General features: G+C 46.0%; 1 protein-coding gene across 1 annotated transcript in view; it reads right to left on the minus strand.

Moving 5' to 3' along the window:
• DCHS1 (dachsous cadherin-related 1) overlaps positions 1 to 13,494 on the minus strand; it is a 35,324-nt gene extending 21,830 nt beyond the window's left edge. Inside the window, exon 1 of the mRNA XM_045078254.1 lies at positions 13,197 to 13,494. The gene's annotated coding sequence lies outside the window, so the exon portion shown is untranslated. The remainder of the gene's footprint in view (positions 1 to 13,196) is intronic.
• Positions 13,495 to 25,412: the final 11,918 nt, after the last annotated feature.

Raw genomic sequence — 25,412 nt, forward strand, 5'->3', positions numbered from 1 at the left:
AGCAAAAGGGGGTTACAGAAAGGAGAGAGCATTCAGAAGAGGGAACAGACAGACAGTGGGAAGGCCTGGGGTCTATAGTGAAGAAAGGTCTGAGAGTGTTTGGGGGTGAAAAGGGACAATGTGTGTGAGGTGTAGAGGGGTAGAGTGCTGGGCGAGGGAGTATGAAATGGGGCAGGGACCCAGAAGTCATATGGATGATTTGGATTTATTTCTAGGGGCAAATGGAAGCCACAAAAGCATTTGAAGAAGAGGTGTTGTGATATGAATACATTTTGTGACTATCTCTATAGATAGGTGCCCTTTGGAAAACGAAACCTGTGCACATGGGACAACTATCTCAGGGCAGCCCCTATAACACACTTGTGGGAGTGTAGGTGATGGCAGTGTTTTGATGGTGACTTGGATGAGTGTTAGCAATGAAAATGGTGAGAAGTGGATAGGTCTGCAGGAAGCTTAAGAGGTAGAACAGGCAGATTTGATGACTGCTTAAAGGCAGGAGATGAGGGATTATGAGAGTTCAAGGATGATAGGCAAATTTCTGGCCTTAACCATCAATTGGAAAAAGGTATTCTTAACTGGCCAGAGAGGGAGACAAAAAGAAACCCAGAGAAGGCCAGTGCCTCTGAGGCTAAGGGCAGCCAGGGTTTCAAATACTGCATAAGTTCAAGAGGGAGAAGACCTCAAGCCCCATAATGAAGGCCTTAGTGACGGAGGGAGAGGAGCATCAGTGGAGGGGCTGCCCTCTCTGCAGGGTTAGTTCATTTCCTTGTTTCTCACTTCTCACATCCTCCTCTCTCCATGCCATGAGGCTTCCTATCCTGTGACAAGGCTCTCACTAGGCTTGCAATCATCTCCATGCTCTACATCCAATGAACACTTTTTTTTTTTTTTTTTTTAAATCTCCCTCTTACTGGATCATTCTGGAACACTGGATCGCTGGTCATTGGCTTCTTGGAGCCTACTCCTCCTGGCTTCACATGGCAACACCCCACCTTTTGCTTCCATTGTACTTCTCTGTCCACCCCTCAATTTCCTACACAAGTTCTTCTTCCTCTGCCCATCCCTCAAAAATTGGTGCTGTTCATGGGTGGCTCAGTGGGTTAAGCCTCTGCCTTAGGCTCAGGTCATGATCTCAGGGTCCTGGGATTGAGTCCCATGGCGGGCTCTCTGCTCAGCGGGGAGCCTGCTTCCCCCTCTCTCTCTGCCTGCCTCTCTGCCCAGTTGTTATCTCTCTCTGTCAAATAAATAAATAAAATCTTTAAAAAAATTGGTGCTGTTCAGGCCTCAATTCTGGGCCACATCTTTTTCAACTCTCCTCCCTATTCTTCCTGGGTGATCTTATCTATTCCTGATTCAATTGCATCAGTTATTTCTTTTTTTAAAGATTTTATTTATTTTTCAGAGAGAGAGCGAGCACAAGCAGACAGAGTGGCAGGCAGAGGCAGAGGGAGAAGCAGGCTCCCCACTGAGCAAGGAGCCCCATGTGGGACTCAATGCTGAGATTCTGGGATCATGACCTGAGCCAAAGGCAGCCAGCTTAACCAACTGAGGTATCCCTGTATTATTTATTTTCTTTGCACTATTTGCTGACGCCTTTCCAGTTTCCTTCCACTTCCAGCTCTGGAGACACATGGCCAGCTATATACTGGACTTACTTCACAACATATCGATAACCCTCTCCTCAAGCTGACTTTCTTCCTCCATTCTCTATACTATGAGCAGCACCACCAGTCAGAAACTCCTTGCTTCCTTGCTTTTCTTCAGTCTGATTTCCAGTTAGTTATTGAAACCAGACCATCTCAACGAGACACGTCTCAAGTCCGCCCTCTCCTCTTTCTTTGCACTGCCACTGCCCCAGTCTGAGCAGTGTGAGCATATCTCCTTTTGATTCCTACAATAGCCGCTAACGGCTCCCCCTGCCTCCTGGCTTGGACTTTCTGACCAATCTCCACCTGACCAGAGTTATCCACATAGGTTTCACCAAATCACTCCTGAAGAGAGGCTTCCAAGGGTCCCCCATTACTGACAGCAGAAAACTGCTGCCCCTCTCCAGAAAAAAAAAATGCAGATACACATACACACAAACCGTGTCTGCAGTTTCAGGGGGTTCATGGACACTAGGTGTAAAACTTCTAGCCCAAAGGATAAAGTACAATTTCCTTAATCTATCTTCCTGATCTGAGCCCTGCTGCTTCTCCAGAGTACCCCTGCTTTTACTGTCCTCCACCACACCTTGCATTCCAACACTAAAGCCAACCCCAAGTTCCTTCCCACTCCTTTCCCTGTATGTACTACTCTCTTGTCCTGAGATACCCTTTAAATATCCTTTGCAAGTGGCCATCTCCTACTCAGACTTCAAGATCTGGTTCAAATGCCCTGTCTTCTGTGAAATTTTCCATGACATCTCTCTCCCCACACCTGCAGGAGCCCCTCCTACCCTCTATTGGACTCCCACTGCTGTTGGTCACGCTGATAACAAACTGCACAGCAGCCCTGAATTGCAGGCCCTTTGAGGGCAGCAAGTTCATGGTCTTGGTTGTCTCTGTCCAGCACAGTGTGAGCAGTCAATCAGTGTTGAATGCATGGTCAGAGCCTTTTAATTCTATGCGACGGCGCTCACATATTGACACAGACAGAAACATCTGTGGACATGCCAACTCAGATGACAAACACAATGAGAGCCTGTGTGCCTGAGGCAACATGGTCCGTCCTGTGGCTACAGAAGTGTGTCCTCAGGTTTAATGTATTAGCTCTGCTTTAGGACTGCCTGTCCTCCCAAGGGAGTTTCTGACCTCTTGCTTATACTTCCAACCCCATCTCTCCCACCTGTTTGAGGCAATAAAAAGAGTAGAGATTCTAGAGTTCGAGATATTTTCCTAATCTAGATGATTCTGTGAGAATTAGAGGCAATGGAAGCAAAGAGCCTAGAGCTGAGCAGGTACCATCCTCCTGGTAGATGGATCCCTTCATCCTGGGCTTCAGCATTCTGGGGTTCTGTGTCTGCACTAAGACCCCTGTCCTTGGGGACTCAAGTCTGAGGAGCTCGTGGAACTGCCACATGGGATAACAGGTCAGAGGAATTCAGAACAAGGAGGTCTGAGTGAGCATAGGTTTGACTCAGTGGAGGGAGAGGCTGAGTATACAGGGACGGCCCAGGGGCCCAGGTCAGTGATGTAGGTCTAGAGACTGGGTTAGGGGTCAAGGTGTTAGAATTGGTCCTATTCATTTAATCTATCAGTGGAGAGCAAGCAGTTATGATTGGTGGGGAGAGAAGATAATGGACAGTGAGGTCAGTGTTTTTATTACTATATTATAGTTCTCTGACTCCCCATCCAGAGACAGAATGTCAGCTTCGTGAAGGCCAGGATGATATCCCATCTGCCTCTGTGTGTAGCACAGAGTATGGTAGGTGACCAATATGTTTTCTGAACAAAACGATGTATGGATGGTATGAGATAAAAGCTCAGGAGACGGATCAGCCTTGAAGAGGAGGGAATCAGGCCCAGACAGATGCCCCTTCTCCAACATGTGCAGAGCCTGCCCTCTTCATCACCCACCCTGGGTTCTTGTCCAGTGCAAACTCCCCCAGTACAGTCTCACTGTGGACACACAACAGTGCCTACTCACGAAGTCATGGACCCACACACAGCCAGATACACAGATGTACAGATTCAGATATGGACCAGCACAGTCAACACATATATATATATACAGACAGGGGCCACTTTAACATATATGCAGATATGCACATATGCAGATACCCTCTTTACAGAGAAGTGTATTTTCACACGCACATATGGGATAGACATTCCCATGGATCTTGTCTCTCTGCCTGCCCTCCCCCCCCACCCCACCAACACACATGCAGGCTTACCGAGGGACCCACACAGGCATGCTTTTATGCACACAGAAAGACAACTTTCTCACAGGCCTCATGTGGACAGGCACATTCCCGTGATACCCTCCCGCACACATACACACAGGCATACTCACATACACCCTCCCTCCCACGTATGCAGACAGATGCACTTCCACGTGTGCACAGACACAGCGGCAGGCACGCGCACACACACTTGAAGACCCACCCACACACAGGCATGCTCTCACACATGCTGCCGGGGCACTCGTGGTCAGCTCTGTGGCTGCAGCTGTGACCTTTCGGTCCCTGGGGCCTCTGTCTGGACTGTGCCTCATCACTTCCTGCTCCAGGGCTTCCAGTTCCAAACTCGCACTCCAGACTCTCTCCAGAGACCGTCTCATCCTCTCTCCAGCTCTCCTCTCAGCACCATCTCCCCATCTGTCCAGTGCTTCTCACTGCCTCTTCCCCAGCACTTGCTCCTCCTCCCTGTTCCTGTCTCTTTCCCTCTCCAGGTCTGTCCTGTCCCTTCCCCCAGATCTGGCCTCACCTGACACCTGTCTCCTGCCCAGACCTGTCCTCTTTCTTCCCCCAGATCAGTCACTTCTCTCCCACCCAGTTGTGCCTTACTGCATGCCCTCACTGTCCCGGTCCTGTTGCTCTGTCCTCTGGCTCCATCCTGCTCTCCCCCTCTAGCCCCACATCTGGGCCTCTGGAACCACAGCTGGTTCTCATTAGGAGGGGGAGGGGCGAGGCTGTTCATTGGGGCCTGCAATGTGATGTCAATCCTCCCCCCACCACAGCCCGTGTGTCTACAGGACCTGGAGCAGGGGGAACATGGGAGAGGAAAGAGAGGTGGGTTGGGGGGGAGAAGCAGGGGGAGCATAAGGGAAGGGGGTGCTACAGAAGGAAGTAGAGGAGTGGCGGAGGTACAGAAGGGAAGCAGGCTAGGGGAGCTGGCACTGCCTAGGCCTCCTCCCTCAACTTCCTGTCCTAGGGCCAGGGAGGGGCAGGGACCAGAAAGCCAAGGCATGGTGATGGGGGGTGGTGGCGGTGGCAGGGGTTGGTGGGGAGGACAACGACTACTAGAAAAGCCGATTGATGCAAAAGTGGCAGAAGAGGGTAGCCTTGGTAAGCAAAGGGAGGGCCAGGCATAATGGGGAGAAGAGACTGCGAATGCTGGTGGGGTGCTTGGGGGTAAGACTGTGGGAGAGTGAGCTAGTGTGACAGAGGAGAGAGCAAGTGTGGCAAAGGGCAAAGGAGAGTGGGGTGCTACAGTCAGAGGGGAGCGAAGTCCGAGCCAGCTACAGCTAGCCTGGAGAGGTGTGGGGAGGCAAACAGGGGTGAGGCAGAGCTGTGCTGGGGTGCAGAGGGGGGAGTGAAGAAGGGAAGGACGGGGACGGAGGAGAAGGCAGACAAACTGGCTTCCCAGGGTATCCCCGAGACAGCCCATGGGAAGGCTACTGCATCCCTCCTGAGAACTGGTGCCCAGGAGCCACTTCAGGGAGAGGCTGGGGACAGATATGAGTGAGGGAAAAGTCTCTTTTCTGAACTTTTACAATGTGCTGGGCTCTATGCCAGGCAGTTCACAGACAGTATCTCATGTAATCACAAGAACCCTATGAGGAAGATGTCCTGTCTTCCACTGAGGAAACAGGCTTAGCATGAAAAAAATTTCCCGAGTTAACACAGCCCCAATTCGATCCCAAGACTATGCACTCCATGCTGCCTGTGATGCAGGGAGAAGGGAGAGATGGAGAAAGGGAGAAATCACAGGGGCGCTGAAGGGATGGAATCTTAGCAAGACATTGGAGGCCTGAAGAAGAGAACCCATGGGAGGAGGGAGACCAGGTATGAGGGGTCTGTGACAGCCCAGGTCAGTAGCAGTGGGATCAAGAAGACACAGATAAAAGAGGTGAGGTTGACAAGACTTGGCCACTAACCCTTTGAGAAGGGTTGTGGAATGGAAGGGTCCAGATTGACTTCCAGGGTTTTGGCCTGGTTACTAAAGTGGTGCCGTTAGGACACCACAGAGGAGAGAAGCCGTTTCTCAGGTGCCCACTGGGATTGCCATGTGGCGATGTCCCAGGCACAGTTGGCTTTGCAGGTCTAGAGCCTGGGAGAGAGGTCTGGGTTGGAGATAAGGATTTGGACAAATCCATGGGCATGGAGACCTATCAGCTAGGGTGTGCAGAGGGAGAAGAGTCTAGGATAGTACCCTGTAGAGGAGTCACATTTAAGGGGTAGACTGAAGAGACCTTTATTCTTCTTGGAGAAGAAAAAATAAAAAAAGAGGAGGCAGTATCACAGAAGTTAAGGGAGTAAATATTTCAACAAGAAGGGAGGGATCGGGCGCCTGGGTGGCTCAGTGGGTTAAGCCCCTGCCTTTGGCTCAGGTCATGATCTCAGGGTCCTGGGATTGAGTCCTGTGTCGGGCTCTCTGCTCAGCAGGGAGCCTGCTTCCTCCTCTCTCTCTCTCTGCCTGCTTCTCTGCCTACTTGTGATCTCTCTCTGTCAAATAAATAAATAAAATCTTTAAAAAAAAAAAAAAAAAAGAAGGGAGGGATCGATAGTGTCTAGGGCTGCTGAGACTTCAGATAGGATGTGGGCTGAGGAGTGGCCATTGATTTTAGCAGTAAGGTGTTCACTGGAGATCTGGGGAGAATAGTTTCAGGAGAGTCCAAAGATTGCAAGCCTCTTGCAGTAGGGAATGATAGCGAATAAATCAACTAAACAACGCTCCCCCCCAGACCAGATGTCAGCATAGAGCAATTCATCAATACACACGGCACTTCTACAATAGGGAGGCAATATATCACAGTAGGGTAGGACAGGACAGGGGTGCAGACGTGGACTCGGGGGCCTAACCAAATGCGTTCTGCCCAGCTTCACACTTTCTGGCTGTGTAGCCTCTGGCAAGCCATTCAGTTTCTCAGTGCTTCTAGTTCTTCCTTTACAAAATAGGGACAATAATATTACTTATTATGTGCTGTGTTTGTGGTTAGAAGGGTGTCTGGCAAATAGTTCTTGTTTTGAAAGTGCACAGTGTAATTAGAAGATGGGTTCTGCTGTGAGGCAGACTTCAGTGCAAATTCTGACTCTGCCACTTACAGTGAAGCCCTTGGGTGAGTTGTTCAGCCTTTCTCAGTTTCCTCCTCTGTAATGTGGGGATTAAAGTGCCCTCTTTAAATGGTTGGCAGGGAGTTAAATGAAAGAATGTTACCAAAAACTTAGCACATGTCCTGGCACACAGTGAGGGGTTAATAAATATCAGCTGCTGTTGTTGTGTGCCAGACACACAGAATAACCCTCAGATAAGTGTTATCTCACAGATGAGGAAACTGAGGCTCAGTGGGTAGCAGAGAGATGGGGGACACAGCTCTGATGGACTCCAAAGCTAGGGCATTGTTACCGTATATTGCTTCTCTGCTGGAAGGCTCGGAATGCCCTGATGAAGGGTCATGTCACTTGAAGGGCCAGACAGCACAACAGGGAAGGAGAACAAGCAAAGTTCTGTTATAAGAGAATAACCTTGGCAGCATGCACAAGGTAGGTTAAAGGAGATCAGTGTTGAGGAAACTGCCAGGCCAGGCAGAGGGTCAGGTGGGCATGGAGCCAGGTGGTGAGACAGGAGAAAGGACCAGAGGATGCTTGGAGGTTTCTAGGAGACATAGAGAAAATGGGGAGAGGCAAGCTCAGGGAATGCATGTGAAAGGGTTCATTAATTAATTGATTCAACAAACATTTCTTGAAGATGGGCCAACCATCATACTAAGCAGTAGAGATAAAGCAGTGACTCGGACAGATGGGAAGCCATTGCCTTTGTGGTGTTCACAAGTAGGCAGGGCAGGGTAAGGGAACAAGGGTGGTGGTGATGGGCAGCAAGGGCCTCTTCCTAATGTCTGACCCTGACAATCAGAGTCTGTGTTGCAGGGGAGGCCAGTGAGACTGGAGCAAGCAGAGGAAGTGGGAATATAGCAGCCACCCAGAGATATCAAGAGGGAAGAACAAGTGTAGGGATGTGAGAGGTGGAGGGGCAGAACACATTAGGGGGACTGAGATGTTGGAAGTGAAACTAAGTTAACAGTTGAAGACTTAACAGTTGTCTTCTTTCTAAATTCTCAAACAACTCTCTTAATGTTACCTACATTTTCACCCAAGGAAAGGGGAGCTCAGAGAGGCTAAGGTCTGTCAGGTGGCAAACGATGTAGCTGGAAGGTCAGAGGGGTAGCCTCCACCCATCTCCTTTCCTCTCTTTCCTCCTTCTCCTCTCCTTCCTCATCAGCCAAAAGGGTGGTGCCTCTCTAGGCTCTGAGAGATAACAGCTCCTTCTATGAGCAGCTTAGAGAGAGAAACATAAACAAGGACGTTCTAGTGTGCCAAGGGAACACAGAGGGGCATCCTGACTCACGCTTGGGGGTTCGGGACTGGCTGATGGGAGGAGGTGCTCTCTCACCGGGGGACACAGGAACTGAGGAGTAGCCCCTCTCAAGTGTCAGTAGTTGAAAATCTTTGTGTCAGAGGGTTACCCATGAAACACAGACCCTGGAGCAGGAGGACAGGGCAGGCAGCAGGAAGCCAGGAAGAAGATGGGATCCAACAGCATGAACCCCTGAGAGGGGCTTTAGCTTGCAGGTCCCAGGGCATCAGGAGTCCAGTCTTGTTACCACTGGAAGGCCGAAGAGGGAACAAGTGTCTGGGAACCTGACACAGGGAGAGGCAAGACAAAGGGTGCCAGGATTTGGGAGGGCCCAGAGTGGGTGAGCGTGAGGGGTGTTGGAGGGAGGAGCAGCCTACGGGACCTCCCAGGAAGGGGGCTTGCTGGAGCGAAGCAGACGGTGGGCATGGTAGTGCCTTGTGGTAGGACACAGCTTCCTCATTTTTCTCTCCCTCCAGGAACCCCAATAGGCACCTGGCACAATATCTTTGGATCTGCAAATTTCTGGTGCTCCTTAAATTATTTGCCAAACCGAATGAAAGAGAAATAAAGTACAGAGAAGGCAAGGAAGAAGATCCAGGAAAAAAGAAGCTCAAGTGAAAGGTAGAGAGGAAGGCATAGGGTGAGGAAGGATATAGTTGGTGGGGGAAGGGAGTGGAAATGCCTCAAGTGGGATACATGGGTATGTATGGAAATGTCTCGATCGTGTAGGCTGCTGAGACCACATGTCAGTCTTTTGAAGAGTGAATGAGGGTGAGGTATGTGCAGTGAGGGGCCTCATTTACTCATTCACTTGTTCATTGCCATGAATGGGAATGTGGAGGGCCCCTGGGGACATAACAAATATAACATGCAGCTCTGCCATCAAAGACACAGAACAGGGAAGAGGCAATGACAAGAGTGAGACAGGAGGATCCCTAGCCTACTTGGTGAGTCAGGAGAGGTAGGGTTGAGGACTAGATCTGAGGATGGGAAGGGGCTAGCCAGAAGAAGAGGGGAGTAAAGGGCTTTTTTGGGCAGAGAGCAGTGTGAGCTAAAGGCCAGAAGCATGGGAGAATATAGTGTCTCTGAGGAACTACAAGGAATTCGGTATGGCTAGAACTTGCAATGTGAGGAAGGTAGGGAAATGAGACAGATGATGAGGCTGGGGAAGCTGGGCAGAGTCAGATCCTGAGGGATCTCATAAGCCTCAATAAAGTAGAGAGTTCACCCAAGACAATGGAAAGATACTGCAGAATACTGTGTAGGGAATGCCTGGCTGGACTTGCACTTTAGAGAGATCCCTCTTGCTGCAATGAAAAAAAACAAAACAAAACAAAACAAAACAAAACGGACTGGAAGTGGGAAGAGCAGAAGTCTAGGGAGAAAAGTTAGGAGACTCTTGCAGTAATTTATGTGGAAGAATGGTGAGGTGAGTGAGTAGCTGGGGCCGTGGAGCAAAGGGGATGGGATGCCAGAGAGAGCTGAAAAGGAGGTAGGACCAGCAGGTTCCGGTGACTTTTTGGGTTGGAAAAAGACATGTGGTGAAGGATCTGGGTGCAGTTAATTTATGAATGTGTATCCTAATAACTGAGTAGAGACGGTGGTTTGAGGGAGGAAGGAATGAGTTCAGGTTTGGACATTTAGGGGCTTGTGAGCTATCTAGCAAAGATCATGTAGGAAGCAGATATGGAGTCTGGAGGTCAGAAGAGAGGTCTGGAAGAGGTAGATATTTGGGAATCATCAGACTATACGCGTGATAAAGCCCTGGAAATAAATGTGATGGATCATCTAGAGCAGTGTCTACAGTGAGAAAATGAGGAGATCCAAGTCAGAACCCTAAGGAATGGTAAGATTTAGGGGCTCCCCAAAGGAGCCCTCAAAGCAGAGTGAAAAGGAATAGTGAGGAGGAACTCTGGGTGAGAGATGCACGGACCCTACCTTATTGTAATCATCTGTTTATCTGCCTGTCTCCTCCACTGAGGTTTAAACTTCCTGAGGGTAGGAATAGTGTCTTCTCTCATAGTATTCCCCTCATCTAGCAGTGTGGTTGGCCCTTGAGAGCTCACTAAATGTGGACAGAATAAAATGGTGTCTCAGAAGCCAAAAGACAAGAGTGGCTCAAAGAGAAAAGAACGATCAACAATGTCGGACCATGCCAAGGGGTCAAGCAATTGATGACTTTTGAAAAGAACTCTAGTTTTGGCAGGGGAGAAGTCACTTTCTCTTAGGAGAGCCATTATACTAACTAGAAGGGCAGGAAAGGGGAAGTGGGAACAGCTCCATGCAGAAGACACTTTCACAGTGAAGCAATGTGAAAGATCTCTTTTCAGACACTCCTTGGCCACTCTTTGTCCCACTGTTCTCAAAATCTCAACCCACAAAGTCTCAACCCAAATTCTCAACCACACCAACTCATTGGCTTAGCTCACTGGGGATTACCGAGTTTAGGGAGGCAGGAGAGACTGGAGGCTCTGTGTGTGCTCAAAGGGAGAAACTAGAGACATGGATAAGACACAGCATAACCAGTTGAGTGAGGTCCCCATGGAGGTGGGAGGGGATGGGTAAAGTAGTCTTAAATAGAAGAGATACCTCTTCATAATTTTAGGAAAGGTGAAAAGACTGAGGAGAATGCAGATAAATTTGAGGAAGTAGGCAAGAAGCTAAGGGAATTCAAACTGGATGGCCTCACACTTTTCTCAGTGAGTGAGACCAGGTTATCTACTCTTACTGCCTCCCTCAATGAATGAGACAAGGTTATCTACTCTTACTGCCTCCACATCCATTCTTCCACTGAGCCCTGCTGACCCCACTGCCTACACAACTCTTGAAACCATCTACTTTCCCCTCTGCTGTCACCACTCCAGTTCAGGCCAGCTCTTTCTCCTCCTGGCTTCCTGCAACAGCCAACCATCCTCCTTTTCAGAGCCAATCTCTGAATGAACCAGTAGATTGAGTATTTAATCTGCTAGGGTGAGAGATGTGAGGCATGTGAGGTTAAGGGGTATGAAGAAAATAGAAATTTTTTCATCTATTTATTTATGGAGGGCCAGTTGAGGGTAGAATATATAGAAGAATCCATCACCTGGTGTAGTTGGGAATTTGGGCTGAAGCTTTGTGGGATGGGTGCACTCAAAGACCATAAGACAAAGAATGGCCAAGGAGTGTCCGAAGGGATAGTCTTGGGTGTGTAAACTGGAAGGAAAGTACAAAGTCAGAAAGGGGCAGATCGGGAGAAAGCAAAGATGTCAAGGGCAAGAGGCCATTATGGGGTTGAAGAGTAAGTGTAATGGGAGTGAGGGCATTTGAGAGCTGGAAGGACATAGGAAGCTACCAGCAGAGAGTGGAATGAAGGAGTTTACAGTTTTAGAGATGGACCAGTTCTACAAAGTGGTCCTGGGACGGAAGAAGACGTTAAGGAGCTAAGGAGCTCAGAAAACTGTGAGGCTGGGATAATAGAAGAACACTTAGCATCATGGCAGGGTATAGGGTGAGGGAAAGACTGATTCAGGTCTCCAGTTTTCAGGGAATAAGAGGTTAAGCCTGGGAGGTCTATGGATGAGAAGGAGTAATGGTGTGAGCATCATAAGTTAATGGGAACTTGTTTAGCAATTGCGACACCTCACTCCTGGTGTATACATGTTATGGGAAAGTGTATCTCCTGTGGGTTGTACAAGTGAGTGTGTGGTCAGGGTGATTGCAACACAGCCTTCTGTTAGTGTCACGTCTCTGGGGCACCTGCTATGTATAAACAGCTCTGAGAAGTATAACCCAGATGATGGTCTGGCTGTGACTGTTTCCAGTGGATGTGCATTGCTGTGTCAGTGTCTCCAGGGAGGTGCTGGCAGCAATAGTGTCTCCGGTGGTATGTGTTGGCCTTGACAATGAACCTGGGGGAAGGTGTTGGCTGCACCAATTCTGCAGTGGGTGTTTGTTGTTCTGAGAGCATCATCTGTAGGTGTGTGTTGTTAGATCTGACACTGCTTTCTGGGGATGTGTGATGACTGTGAAGTCATTTCTTGTGGATATGTATTTCCTAGGACTGTGTCCCTTGTGGGTTGAGTATGGCTATGAATGTGTCCCCTGTGAGTATTTGAGGAGTTGACATAAGTAACAATATTTTTCTGGCCTATGACCCCATGGCTGCGGGCCCAACCCACGCCACACTGAGTTCATTGTGCCTTTAGACCTCCATCTCCCCCCCCCCCCCATGTGGGTCCAGGCCTGCGGTGACCTCCCTCTGTCCCCTGAACAAGATTCTGATCTAGGCGTCCTGGACACAAACTCAGAGCACCAGTCTGGGTGACTCACCTCCACTTCAGGCTTTGCCTGTATCTCCTCTGTTTCTCTTTACTTCTCTCCCTTAGTTTCTTTGTCTCTGTCTCACTTCGTCTCTGTCACACACCCATCCTCCACATTCTGACACATGGCTCCCACAGACGCAGACAACACACACACACACACACACACACACACACACCCTCCCTGGGACTTGCTCACCATGATACACACTCATTCTGACCCCCACACCCTCCGAGTGACACGCACTTATACACACAACCAGGCAGATACACACGGACACACAACCTCCCAGTGACACGCACTGACTCACACCCTGCCCATGCACTCACACTCGGAGTAGCACACACACCCTGCCCGCTCCCCGCACCCATACCCCCCTCACACTTTCACGCCGCCGCACACCCGACTCCACTCGATGACACACGCAACACAAAGACCCCCAGGCCCTGCCCCCACGCTCACGTTCACGTTCGCCCTCGTCCCGCAGGCCCAGGCCCCCCCTCCCCCATTGTCTCCGACTCAGAACAAAGCCCCCGGCTCCACCGCCGCCGCCGCCGCCCGGGAGAGGCCACCGGGCCGGGCGGGCGCGGCCGGACGGGCCGGGCGGGCGCGGGCACTGACCTCCGCGCGGCGCGGGCTCCCTCGCCCGGTCCTGGGGCGCCGTCCGGCCGCGGTCAGCCCCCCGGGCAGCGCCCGCCCGCGCGGGGCCTGGGGCCGCGCATCGTCCGCCGCCGCTGTCTCCGGGCCCGCGATCAGCTCTGGGCAGCCGGCCGTCGGTCCGTGCGCCCCTGGCCGTCGGTCTGTCTTTCCCCCGCCGCCGCCGCCGCGGGGGCGCCGCCTCCTCCACAGCCGCCCCGCGGAGGATGCGAGATTCGCCGCCGCGGCCCCGCGCCCCCTCCCCTCCCCTCCCCCGCCCTCCGCGCGGTAACCCGAGCCCCCGCCCCTCCGCCCGCGGAGCCCCCGCCCCCGCCCCCACCCGCGCTCCGCGCCGAGGCCCCCCCACCGCCCGCCCGTCCTCCCTCCGCCCCTCGACTTCCCGGCCCCAGTCCCCGGCGCCGGATCTGGCCCCAGCACCGCGCGGTCCTCACGTCCCCGCTCTCGGTCAATTCCCCCGGTCCTCTCCTCCCGTCCCAAGCTCGACATCCTCTCCCTTGTCCCCTGCTTCCATCTTTCCCAGCCCCTATTCCCCCGTCGTCCCCTCTTCTCCCTCATCGTCCCGTTCTCCCTCTTGCCCAGCCCTTCCCGCTCCCACCCTTTTCTCTCTGCCTCGTCTCCCTTTCTCCCCATCCCCTTCTTCTCACCCCTTCTCCTCACCCATTTCTCGCCACCCCCCTCTTCCCATCCCCTGTCCTCAGTCCTCTCCCCCCAGCGTCTTGTGTGTCAAATTCTCATCTCCTTTCTCAGCCCTTCTCTTACTCTCGGCTTTCTTCGCATCTCCCCATCCCCTTCTGTCCTTCCCTGCTCTTCCCTTTCTCCCCAACCCCTTCTCCCCTGTCTCCTCCTCATCCCCCGTTCCTCCCCCTTTCTCCCCATTCCCTTCTGTCTTCTGTCTTTTCTCTATCCTCCTCTTTCCCCCATCCTCTTCTTCCATCTTAATCTTTCCGTACCCTCCAAGTCACTTCTGTTTATCTCATGCTCTATTCCTTTTCCCTTTTTTGTTGCTTAGCCCTCTTTGCCTCCCCTCTTCTCTCATCCCAAATTTGAGGCTCCAAATTGGAAGGAAGGTATTGGAAGGAAGAGATTTGCAGCTGCTGGTCTAAAAGGGTATATAGTCCCCAGAAAAGGAAAATGAGATGGAAGCTGGGCAGGGAGTGGGGAAGGGGCCTGAAGGTTAACTTGGGAGAGAAAATGGGAAGATGTGAAGTCAGACAGAGCTGGCGAGTATCAAAGAACTGGAAGAGTTTGGCCTTTCCCCTTCTGTCCTTCCTTATGACCCTGAGTAGGTTGCGAGTCCAAAGGTATTCTGGATTTGAGAGGTGTAGAAATGGTACAAAGAAATCCAGAACTTCTGAGAAAAGAAAACAAAGTTTCAGCTAAAGCAGAAGAGGTGTGATTTTGAAAGGGAGGAGTGAAGGAGAAGCTGGAGTCCTTGAAAACATCCAGGTTTCTGGCTTGGGCAGCTGGGTGGATGGTAGTGACTTTTGCTGTGCTATAGACAAAAGGAGCAGGAGTAGCTTGCAGGGGATTTATATAAAGACGATGACTTTTGCTTTGGGCAGCTGACTTTAAAATGCTTGTTGGGTAGGTAGGTTTGTAGCTTAGAAGAGTGGTCTGGGATGGGCATAAATATTTGGGAGTCATCTGCAAATACCGTATAAGCTTGAATATAGGGTGAGGCTTTGCTTTTTTGTTTTTCCAAAATCTTCCCTCAGGAAAGAAGAAGTAACCTTATATTTGAGTCCTTCCAAAGTCTCTCATATTACAGGGTTTGCTCTCATTTATTTTGAACAACAAACCACTGGATAGGACCGTATGGTATGGTGACTAAGCTTGTGGACTCTGGAGCCAGACTGCCTGGCTTGGGGTCCAGACTCTGCCATTTACAAGCTTTGTGGCTTTTGAAAAATTACTCAACTTTTCTCTGCCTCAGTTTTCTCATCTATAAAGTGGGGCTAAAGGATTAAATTATTTAATATATGTAAAGTGTCATGTACCTGGTGCCTAGTAGTTGCTCAATAAGTGCTATTTTTACTGTTTGGGCAAGATAGATTAACCTGAAATGTCCTCAGCAATGCTATCTTGGATGCTTGTGTAGGTCACTTGCCATGGCATCTATTGTCAAAGAAATTTAACACGGCTTTGGTAACTATTCTTGGTAGTATGACCTCACAACTGCATGTGTTGGATGTCTCTAAATATGCTTTTTAAGATTGCTTTAAAAAGTAATACAGTAGTACTTGGGAGGGGCTTCTGGGGTACTGGAAGTGTTCTATTTCTTGACCTAAGTGATGTTATATGGGTGTTTCAGTTTATGACAATTTCTTGAGCTGAACACTTACGTCCTTTTCTGTATGGATGTTATACTTCAATTAAAAAAATAATAATTAAAATTATTTTTAAAAGACAATAATACAGTAAGTGACTTTTAGAGGTCATTAACATACTCTTGCAGGATGCAGGCCAAAACCCAACTGCCTTGGTGTGATGCAAATGGCCCTTGTGACTTGGGATAAAGTTTCCAGTGGCTGAATCATATGTGGATTCAAATTGTGCTGTGTCCTATTCCAAACTCTTCACTTGGACTGGAGAAAAAGAAGGTCATCAATTTTGAGAAAATGGGTAAGATGGCTAAAAGTGACCCTACTAATAAAAAAGACACTGCTTTGGGGATGCATGTTTTGAGTATGCATAAAATGGTCTACTGACTTATGAGAATGGAAAAAAGCAAATTTGGGCACCTCGGTGGCTCAGTTAGTTTTTTGCCTTTGGCTCAGGTCGTGATCCCCAGGGTCCTGAGATTGAGCCCATCAGGATCCTTGCTCCATGGGGAACCAGCTTCTCCCTCTGCCTCTGCCCCTCCCCTTCCCCTGTTAGTGTTCTCTCTCTGTTTCTCCCTCAAATAAATAAGTAAGCAAATTTTTAAAAAGAAAATTTATAAATCAGTATTTTCTATATGAATTTAAATATATGTTTAATAAATTAACAAATAGAAATAGACTTTTTGACTTTCATACTTATCTCTAAAGATATAAGGTTGGTCAAAAACGTTTTTGGATTTTCTCATTGGGAAAGTGAGGTGTCATTTGGCACCTAAGGTGCCAACCCAACCAAGGTTTGGGTTACCTTATATGGTAAATGTGACAAATGGTAAGAGAAGTTAAGGGAGTGAATATGATTGCTCAGGGGCAGCATGTACATTGGGAAGAGAAGAGTGCTTAAGACATATCCTGAGGAGCTCCAACACTTAAAGGTTGAAAAGAGGAGCAACAGCTTTCAAAGAAAAGTGAGGAGTGGCCAGAGAGGGAAAAGGAAGAAAGGGAGGAAGTGATCTTGGGGACAATGGGGTAGGTGGAGTGGTAGGTGTGGAAACTAGTTGGCACTGAGTTAAAGAATGAGCGAGGATTGAGGGACTGAAGACTTGGAATACAGCCTGCTCTTTAAAGAGGTTTGACTGCAGGCAAGGAGAGAGACCTATAGTAGGGGGAGGGTAGACAGGTATTTTAGGAGGTCAGAAGTTTTCAAACGGGAGAACTTAGATGTATTCCTTGCTTCCTTTATCTACTGAAGACACATGCAAATGTCCACTATATGCCAGCTTTATACTTCAGATACATAGCTAAGATATGACTAAAGAGTAAGCTGTGAAGACAGATCTGCAAATTGGCACTGGGGAGCATAATGATAGAGGAAAGTATGGGATTATGGACAGAGAGGGGATTTCTCATCCAGCCCAGGGTTGGGATGTCAGCCAGTGGTGTCACAAAGATGATACTGGAACTGGATCTTGTAGGATGAGTAGAAGCATAGCAAATGGAGAGGTCAGAGAAAAGACTTGAGGGCAGAATAAACAGCAGGACCATGTAAAAAATCACAACAGCATGCAAGAAAGTAGTTTCTGGTCATGGAGGTTGGTGTACAGGTGGTAGTGGTGGTGGTCCTGACTAGACTGAGTTACCTGGAGTGTAGGGTATATGGGCTGGTGTGAAAGGAGAAACCAGGAAAAGTAAATGGGTCCAAATCATGGAGGTTATTATATGTCATACAAAGTGTCCAGGCTCTGAGGAGCCATGGTAAGTTTATTTAATACAGGAAATGAAATGATTAAGTTTTGTGACATCAACATCATTAGGGCTGTAATACTGAGGATCAAAGGAGACCAAATAGGAGCTAGTTTCAGTTGCTCAGCTTATGTTTTATGAGAGTCTAACTAAGTGATAATAGGATTAGGAAAGAGGAGTAAGACATGAGAGAAATTACAGAATGACTGACTAGGAGTAGTGACATAGGAGGATTCTAAGATGCTTTCCATGTTCTTGGGTCATATAGTAGTGGTGTTCTTCATAAAGTTGGGAGAACATAGGAAGGGCAAGTTTGTGAGGAGAGAAATAAGATAATAATGAATTTGGTTTTGGAAATGATGAGTTTAAGATATATGTGAAATGACCAAATGAAGATGTCTAGCAGGTGGTTGAATATAAAATTTGGAACTCAGAAGAGACTGTTGAGTTGAGGATAAATATTCCAGAGCCACCAGTCTAGAGGGGGTTACATGAAACCATGAGAATGGATATGGTCACCTATGGAGAATATGTAGTTCAAAGAGGGTCTGTTAAGGTGTGTGTTACAGAAGAAGATTTCACAGGAAAGATTGTGAAGAAGCACCTGACAAGGTAAGAATTAAACAAGAGGACAGTGTCCAATATATTATCATACAAGTCAAGGATAGAAGCAGCTATAAGAGTGAGAATTGTTGGGTGCTTGGGTTGCTCAGTTAGTTAAGTGTCAGCCTCTGGCTCAGGTTATGAGCCCAGGATAGAGTCCCGCATTGGGCTCCCTGCTTAGCGGGGAGTCTGCTTCTCCCTCCGTCCCTGCCCCTAGCTCATGTGTGCTCTATCTCTCAAAAATAAATAAATAAAATTTTTTTTTTAAAAAAGAAGAAGAATTGTCAACAGGGTAAAAATACAATACAATACAATACAAAAATACAATTAGATTTTGGAACTAGGGTATAGCTGATGACCTCAGTGATCAGAAGAGAAGAGGTGAAGAACAAACCTGGAGGCACGACTTTTCTTCAATTCAAACTGTACTACAAAGCTTAGTAATCAAAACAGTAAGGTACTGACATGAAAACAGACATATAGATCAATGGACAGAATAAGGAGGCCAGAAATAAATCCATATGTATGTTGTCAATTAATTTTCAACAAAGAATGTACAATTAGGAAAGGATATTTGGGGAAACTGGATATCCACATGCAAGAGAGTGAAAATGGGACACTCACTAGCTTATACCATACACAAAAATCAACTCAAAATGGACTAAATTCTTGAGTGTAAGACCTGAAACCATAAACTCCTAGAAGAACTTCAACACAGAGAGTAAGCTCCTTGACATTGGTCTTGGCAGTGATCTTCTGGATTTGGTGTCAAAAGCAAAGGCAACAAAAGCAAAAACAAACAGCGAAAGGAATCATCAACAAAATAAAAAGGCAGCCTATGGAATGGGAAAAAAATATTTGCAAACCACATATCTGTTAAGGAGTTAATATACAAAACATACAAGAAACTCACACACTTTAAAAGCAAAAAACCCATAACGTCATTTAAAAATGGGCAAAGGACCTTAATAGATACTTTTCCAAAAAAGACATACAAATGACCTCCAGGTATGGGAAAAGATGCTCAACATCATTAATCATCAGAGAAATGCAAATCAAAATCACAATGAAATATCACCTCACACCTGTTAGGATGTCCTTTATCAAAAACCAAAAGGAGGGGTGCCTGGGTGGCTCAGTGGGTTAAAGCCTCTCTGCCTTTGGCTCAGGTCATGATCTTAGAGTCCTGGGATGGAGCTCCGAATCGGGCTCTCTACTCAGCAGGGAGCCTGCTTCTCCCTCTCTCTCTCTCTCTGCCTGCCTCTCTGCCTACTTGTGATCTCTGTCTGTCAAAGAAATAAATAAAATCTTAAAAACAAACAAACAAACAAACAAACAAGGGACAGCAAATGCTGGTGAGGAGAAAAAATGAACCCTTGTGCACTGTTGATGGGAATATAAACTGGTATGGCCGCTATGGAAAACATTGGGGGTTCCTCAAGAAATCAGAAATAGAACTGCCACATTATCCAGCATTCCACTTTCGGGTATATATCTGAAGGAAAGGAAATCATTATTTTAAGGAAATAACTGCACCCCGCGTTCATTGCAGCAATTTTGACAAAAGCAAAAACATGGAGACAATCGAAGTGTCCATCAGCAGATAAGCAGATAAAGAAAATGTCGTATAGATAGATAGATAATGGAACACTATTATTTAGCTTTAAAAACGAAGGGAATCCTGCTGCTCATGGCCACATAGATGAAAATGGAGAGCATAGTTCTAAGTGAAATAACCCATATAGAGAAAGACACACACTGCACTGTATCGCTTACATGTGGAATCTTAAAAAAAAAAAAAAAATGAGCTCATAGAAACTTGCAGGATGATGATTACCAGGAGGTGAGGGATAGGAGAGATGGGGAGAGATTGATAAAAGATGCAGGCTCTCAGTTAGGAGACAAAGAAGTTCTGAGGATCTAATGTTCAACATGGTGACTATAGTTGATAATACTGTATTGTATAAATGAAATTTGTTAAGAGAAAGAAAGACAGGGCTGGGTGGCTCAGTCGGTTAAGTTGCTGTCTTCTGCTCAGGTCATGATCCCAGGACACTGGGATGGAGACCCACAGTAGGGTCCATTCAGCAAGGAGTCTGCTTCTCCATCTGCCTCGTCCCTCATACTCATTCTCTGTCTCAAACAAACAAACAAACAAACAAATATCTTAAAAAAAAAAAAAGAAAGAAAGAAAGAAAGAAAGAAGAGGGGAAAGAAACCAGGCCACAGAGAAAGGAGGAGGGAGTGGAGGTAAACTGTAGTGAAAATAGATGGCAAATGAAAGAAAACCAGTTGAATTCACTGAGGAAAGCAGGGCAGAGTTTTTGGCCCATGGTACAAAACCTGGGAGATGACTGGCAAGCGGAATGGGAACACAAATACCGTCAAGACTTTTTCTGTGTCTCTAGTTTGTTTTTCATTTTACTTTTTTTTTTTGCTTTATTTTTGCCTATGGATTTCTTTTTTTTATTTTGGAGTAATTTTAGATTTATAGAAAAGTTACAAATATAGTTTTGAGAATTCCCATATATCTTTCATCCTCTAATGATGATAACCTTCATTCCTCTAATGATAACATCCTATATAATTATGATACATTTGTCAAAAATAAGAGGTTAAATAACATTGGTACATCAGTATTCACTGAACTCCAGACTTTATTCTGATTTCACCAGTTTTTTTTCACTAATGTTGTTTTTCTATCCCAAGAATCAATTCAGGATACCACATTACATTTAATCTTCATGTTTAGTTAGTCTCCTTTGGTCTGTGACAGTTTCTCTCTTTATTTTGCTTTGCTTTGTTTTGCTTTTTTGGTTTGTTGTTTTTGTTTTGCTTTTTTCATGACTTTGACGGTTTTGAAGAGTACTGGCCAGGCATTTTGAAGAACATCCCTCAGTTTGGGTTTCTCTGATGCTTTCCTTATGATTAAACTGGGAAGGAGTACCGTGGAGGTGAAGTGACAGGCTCATTCCATTATATCAGGGGATACATGATAGCAATATGAATTATCACAGGTGATATTAACTTTGATCACTTGGCTAAGGTTGTGTCTGCCAAGTCTTTCTACTGTTAAAGCTTCTTCCCCCCCTTCTTTCCATATTCTGTTCTTTGAAAGTGAGTTTCTTTCTCTCTCTCTCTCTTTGTTTTTTAAGATTTATTTATTTATTTTAGGGAGAGAGCGAGTGCAAGGGGGGAGGTGTAGGGAGGGAGAATCTTAAGCAAAAGGGCTCAATGTGGGGACTGGACATGGGGCTCAGTCCCAGCCCTCTGATATCATGGTTTCAGCTGAAACCGAGAATTGGACGCTTAACCCCACTGTGCCACTCAGGTATCCCTGAAAGTGAGTTTCTAAGTCCCATAGTCTGAGGGGGGGGAATTAAGCTCCCCCCTGGAGGGGGGGACATATGATACATATTGTAATATATAGTATATTATTTGGAATTATTCTGTTTGGAAGATTCATTTCTTCTCCTTTCTGATGCTTTAAACTAATTTTAAAATTAAAATTAAAATCATATATATGATTAGTCCAAAAAATAGGTAGGCCTTATTAAACACCAAAAAAATTCAGAAATCCTGAAGACTCCAGATGGCCTGGAGTGACTCACATGCCCATCTAGATCAATCTTGGGAGCAGAGGCAAGAACACGTAAGAGGATCGCAGCTCCTATTTAGGATGATTGTTAAAAATGCTTTTGGCATAAACTTGTTCATTTGCCCAGGGCATGCTTTGGTTCTTCCCCTGGTTGAGTGACCTCTCATTTAGCCTTCAGATTTTAGCTGAAGCATCACTTAGGCACAGACCTCTTTCCTGAATTCTCTGACTAGGTCAGTCCATATGATGGATTCCCATGGTGATTAGTACTCCTTCTCGGTGGTGGTTATCATAGTTGCAAGTTTCTGGCGTGTGAATACTTGATTAAATGAGTAAAGACTCCCCTAAACAGTCAGTCTGGTGTGTTCACCATTGTAGCACATACACGCCATACCTACACACAGGTGATGTTCAATATGTGTTTGTTAAGTATATGCCTGACATGAAGGGTGCTGCTAGTCCACACTTAAGAAAGGATATTACAGATGTAGCAGAATCAGGGACAACTACTCAGTGAGTGCAGTAAGGAGAGAGAGGCAGGTAGTAGGAGGCTGGGAGGAAGAGTGGGGAAGGGAAGGACTAAGGGACAGTTGTTTGGAAAGAAACCATGGACCATCTTTGACACTGTAGGTGAGGAGCTAATGGAGAGGCAATGGCTGGTGTAGCAGGTCCCAGAGGAGAGAGGAGGGACTGGAGAAATAGCCACAAATATAGCAGCAGTTGGCCTTTAATGGAAACAACGGGAAGGGAAGATGGGGGAGGATGCAGAATGTGCATGTGTGTGAGGGAATGATGGCAGTGGGGAGGAGGGTGGACAGGGTGGGGATTTGAGGCCATCAGATGATCTCATTCTCTCTGGGGGGCAGTTGGGGCATGGGAGAGGCAAGATGTTAGAGATCTTCAGAAGAGTATTAAAGGAGTGGAGGCACTGTTAAGGGGACTTACAGGTCTAAAGGACGAAGGAGTTGAGAATGCTGGTGAGAGGGCAGAGGATACAGGCACGCCACACTGAAGTTCTGGCTGAAAAAGAGGGGAGGTAATTTTGTGACAACACTGAGGAAGGTAGAGTATTGTATGACAAGATGGTATGATTCTCAAATGTTGGTGTGTGTATGGAGAAGTGGCTGTCTGCATCTGGACCTTTGACCCAAGACTGGAGACTCCTTCCCCTTCTCCCCAGACATGTGGAAGGATTTGCAGAAGTGAAGAAGTACTGAAGTAAAGCCAACCTCTTGCACAGGAAGTGGAGGCTCAGAGATATATAAAGGGGCTGAGAATTTAGGTGGTTGTCATCATGAAATGGAGGTTTCAGAACTGAAAACTTGGGAGGTAGGTCCACCATGAGAAAGGTTAAATGGCAGGGAAGCAGTGGAAGGAAAACCTAACAAGCGTAAAGAAAGGACAGATCAGTGTGGGGATGGCCAAATGAGAAAGGGAAGATGACCCAGGAGGCCTACCTTGTGAATGATGATTCTGAATGACAGAATGGGAGGCTGACAATTCTTGCTGGCTCGGTTATTCATTTGTTTCTTCTCCGTGCCAGTAGAGGCAGTGGGTGGCATCAGTGTTGGTTTCAGACTGCTCCAAACCTTAGCCCCCTGTTCAAATGCTCTGAAGCTGCAATCATCAGAGCTCTTCAGTACAGCCCAGCCCTGGAGAAACTGAGCAGGATTATTAAAGACTGGCCAGAGTCCAGGATGGTCTGAGTTGGGATCTTCCAAGACCAAGTATATTTTCCAGGCTCGGAAGGATTTCAATTCCCCATAGAGACTCTAGGAAAGAAAAAAGGAAACTCCTGATTGCCTCCACAGAGCAAGAGCCAGAGGAAGCAGAAGGGAATGGTATCTACAACACAGGTGGAGGATTCCACGTAGAGAGGAGGAAGTCCTCTGGAGTGGAAAGTAAAGAAAGCCAGTTCTCTGAATCTCAATTCGCAGTGCTCAATTTGCTGAAATTTGCCACTGTTGTCAATTAAACAAAATTCTGTTTCTTTAAAGTTATTTGTATAGTTTACAACAACTTGCATGGTTCGGCAGATTTTACTACTTCTGAAGATTTCTACAGTGTCAGTTGACTCATTTGAAGTTCAGTTTAGCTTAGTCTTAGTTTTAATTTTAGTTAGTTTTAATTTATTTGCAGCTATTTCACTGAAGTCATTTTGGCGTGGCTAGCCAAAGTTCAGTGTATTCTAAGTTTTTCCTTACTTCGAATCTGTGACTTTTGGGAATGAGAACTTCTTGTGTATTTTGCTGTGCAAGTGTTAGGCAGTGACTCAAATGTAAAAAATTTTTATAAACAATCATGGTGGAGGGGTTTTATCTTCTAAAATATGTTCAATAATTTGCCTTTTTAAAAACATTTTTTGTTCATTGCAATTTTATTAATATATAGATATGGACTGAAATATGACTATACTGTATTTTCATATGGGTTGGTAGATGATATTAATAGTTACTTTAATAAGTGATAAAAATTAATTATATAAATTATATTATAATCTCATTAGTTCAAGATAATTATTCTAAGATATCATGATGACCATTGATAAATTGGCATCATGCAATAGTGACATCTAAGAAACATTTGTAGGATTTCTGCCAGTTCCATTCATATCACAATAGGAAGACTATACTTTAGAAGGATCTCTGCTTATCCTCATCCTTGAGTATATAGTTGTTATTACCTCTAAATAGTTTTTACTCTGATTTTATCTTTACGTTCCAGTAGTTTTATTGCAGTATGATTTATATGCCATAAAGCTCATCTTTTTAAAGTATATAATCGCAGTAGTTTTTAGTATATTCACAGAGTTTTTTAGTTTATTCACAGTGAATTTAGTAATTCACTGAGTATATTCTAATATATTCCAGAGTATTTTCATTGCCCCAAATGAAACCTCATACCCACTAGGAGTTACTCCCCATTCTTTCCTCCCCTCAACCCCAAGCAAACAATAATTTATTTTCTATATTTGTGGATTTGCCTATTCTGAATATTTCATATAAATGGAACTATACAATATGTAGTCTTTTGTGTGTGGCTTCTTTCACTTAGCATGTTTTCAAGGTTCATCTTTGTTTTAGCATGTATCAGTACTTCATTCCTTTTTATGACTGAATAATATTCCATTGAATGGGTATATCATATTTTGTTTATTCACTCATCAGTTGATAAACATTTGTTTTTTTCCCACTTTTTGGCTATTAAGAATAATGGTATGATAATTTGTATATACAAGTTTAGTGTGTACAAAGCTTTTCAGTTCCCCTGGTTATATATCTAGGAGTGAATGGCACATATTGTAAACTAAATGGTTAATGTTTTGAGGAAGTACTTGAGGAAATGTTGTCAAACTTTTCTACAGCAGCAGCACTGCTTTACATATCCACTAAGAGAGTGTGAGGGTTCTAATTTCTCTACATCCTCTCTAACACTTATTATTGTTCATCTTTTTAATTATAATCATCCTAGTGGGTCTGAAGTGGTATTTCGTTGTGGTTTTGATTTGCATTTCTCTAATGACAAATGATTTTCAGCATCTTTCTGTATGCTTATTGGCTATTTGTATATCTTCTGTGGATTCTTTCAGATTTTCCTCTGTCTTTGATTTTCTGTGGTTTATTTTCCTGTGGTTTGAATATTCTGTAGTTTTTTACAACTAATTTTTTTACAGCTTTTTTTTTTCAGTATTTATTCTGCTTGGTGTTCTCTGAGCTTTCTGGATCTGTGCTTTGGCGTCTGCCCTTAATTTCAGAAAGTTCTCAGCCAGTATTCCTTCAAATATTTCCTCTGTTCCTTTTTCTCTTTCTTGTTCTCAGGAATTCCCATTATACGTACTTTCTTATTGTTCCAGTTCTTGTTATTTTTGTTATTGTTCCATGGTTCTTGAATATTCTGTTCTTTTTACCCCCACTCTTT

The sequence above is a fragment of the Mustela putorius genome, unplaced genomic scaffold, assembly GCF_011764305.1.
Source record: "Mustela putorius furo isolate JIRA1106 unplaced genomic scaffold, ASM1176430v1.1 tig00000238_pilon_pilon_pilon, whole genome shotgun sequence".
In the NCBI taxonomy this organism is placed as follows: domain Eukaryota; kingdom Metazoa; phylum Chordata; class Mammalia; order Carnivora; family Mustelidae; genus Mustela; species Mustela putorius.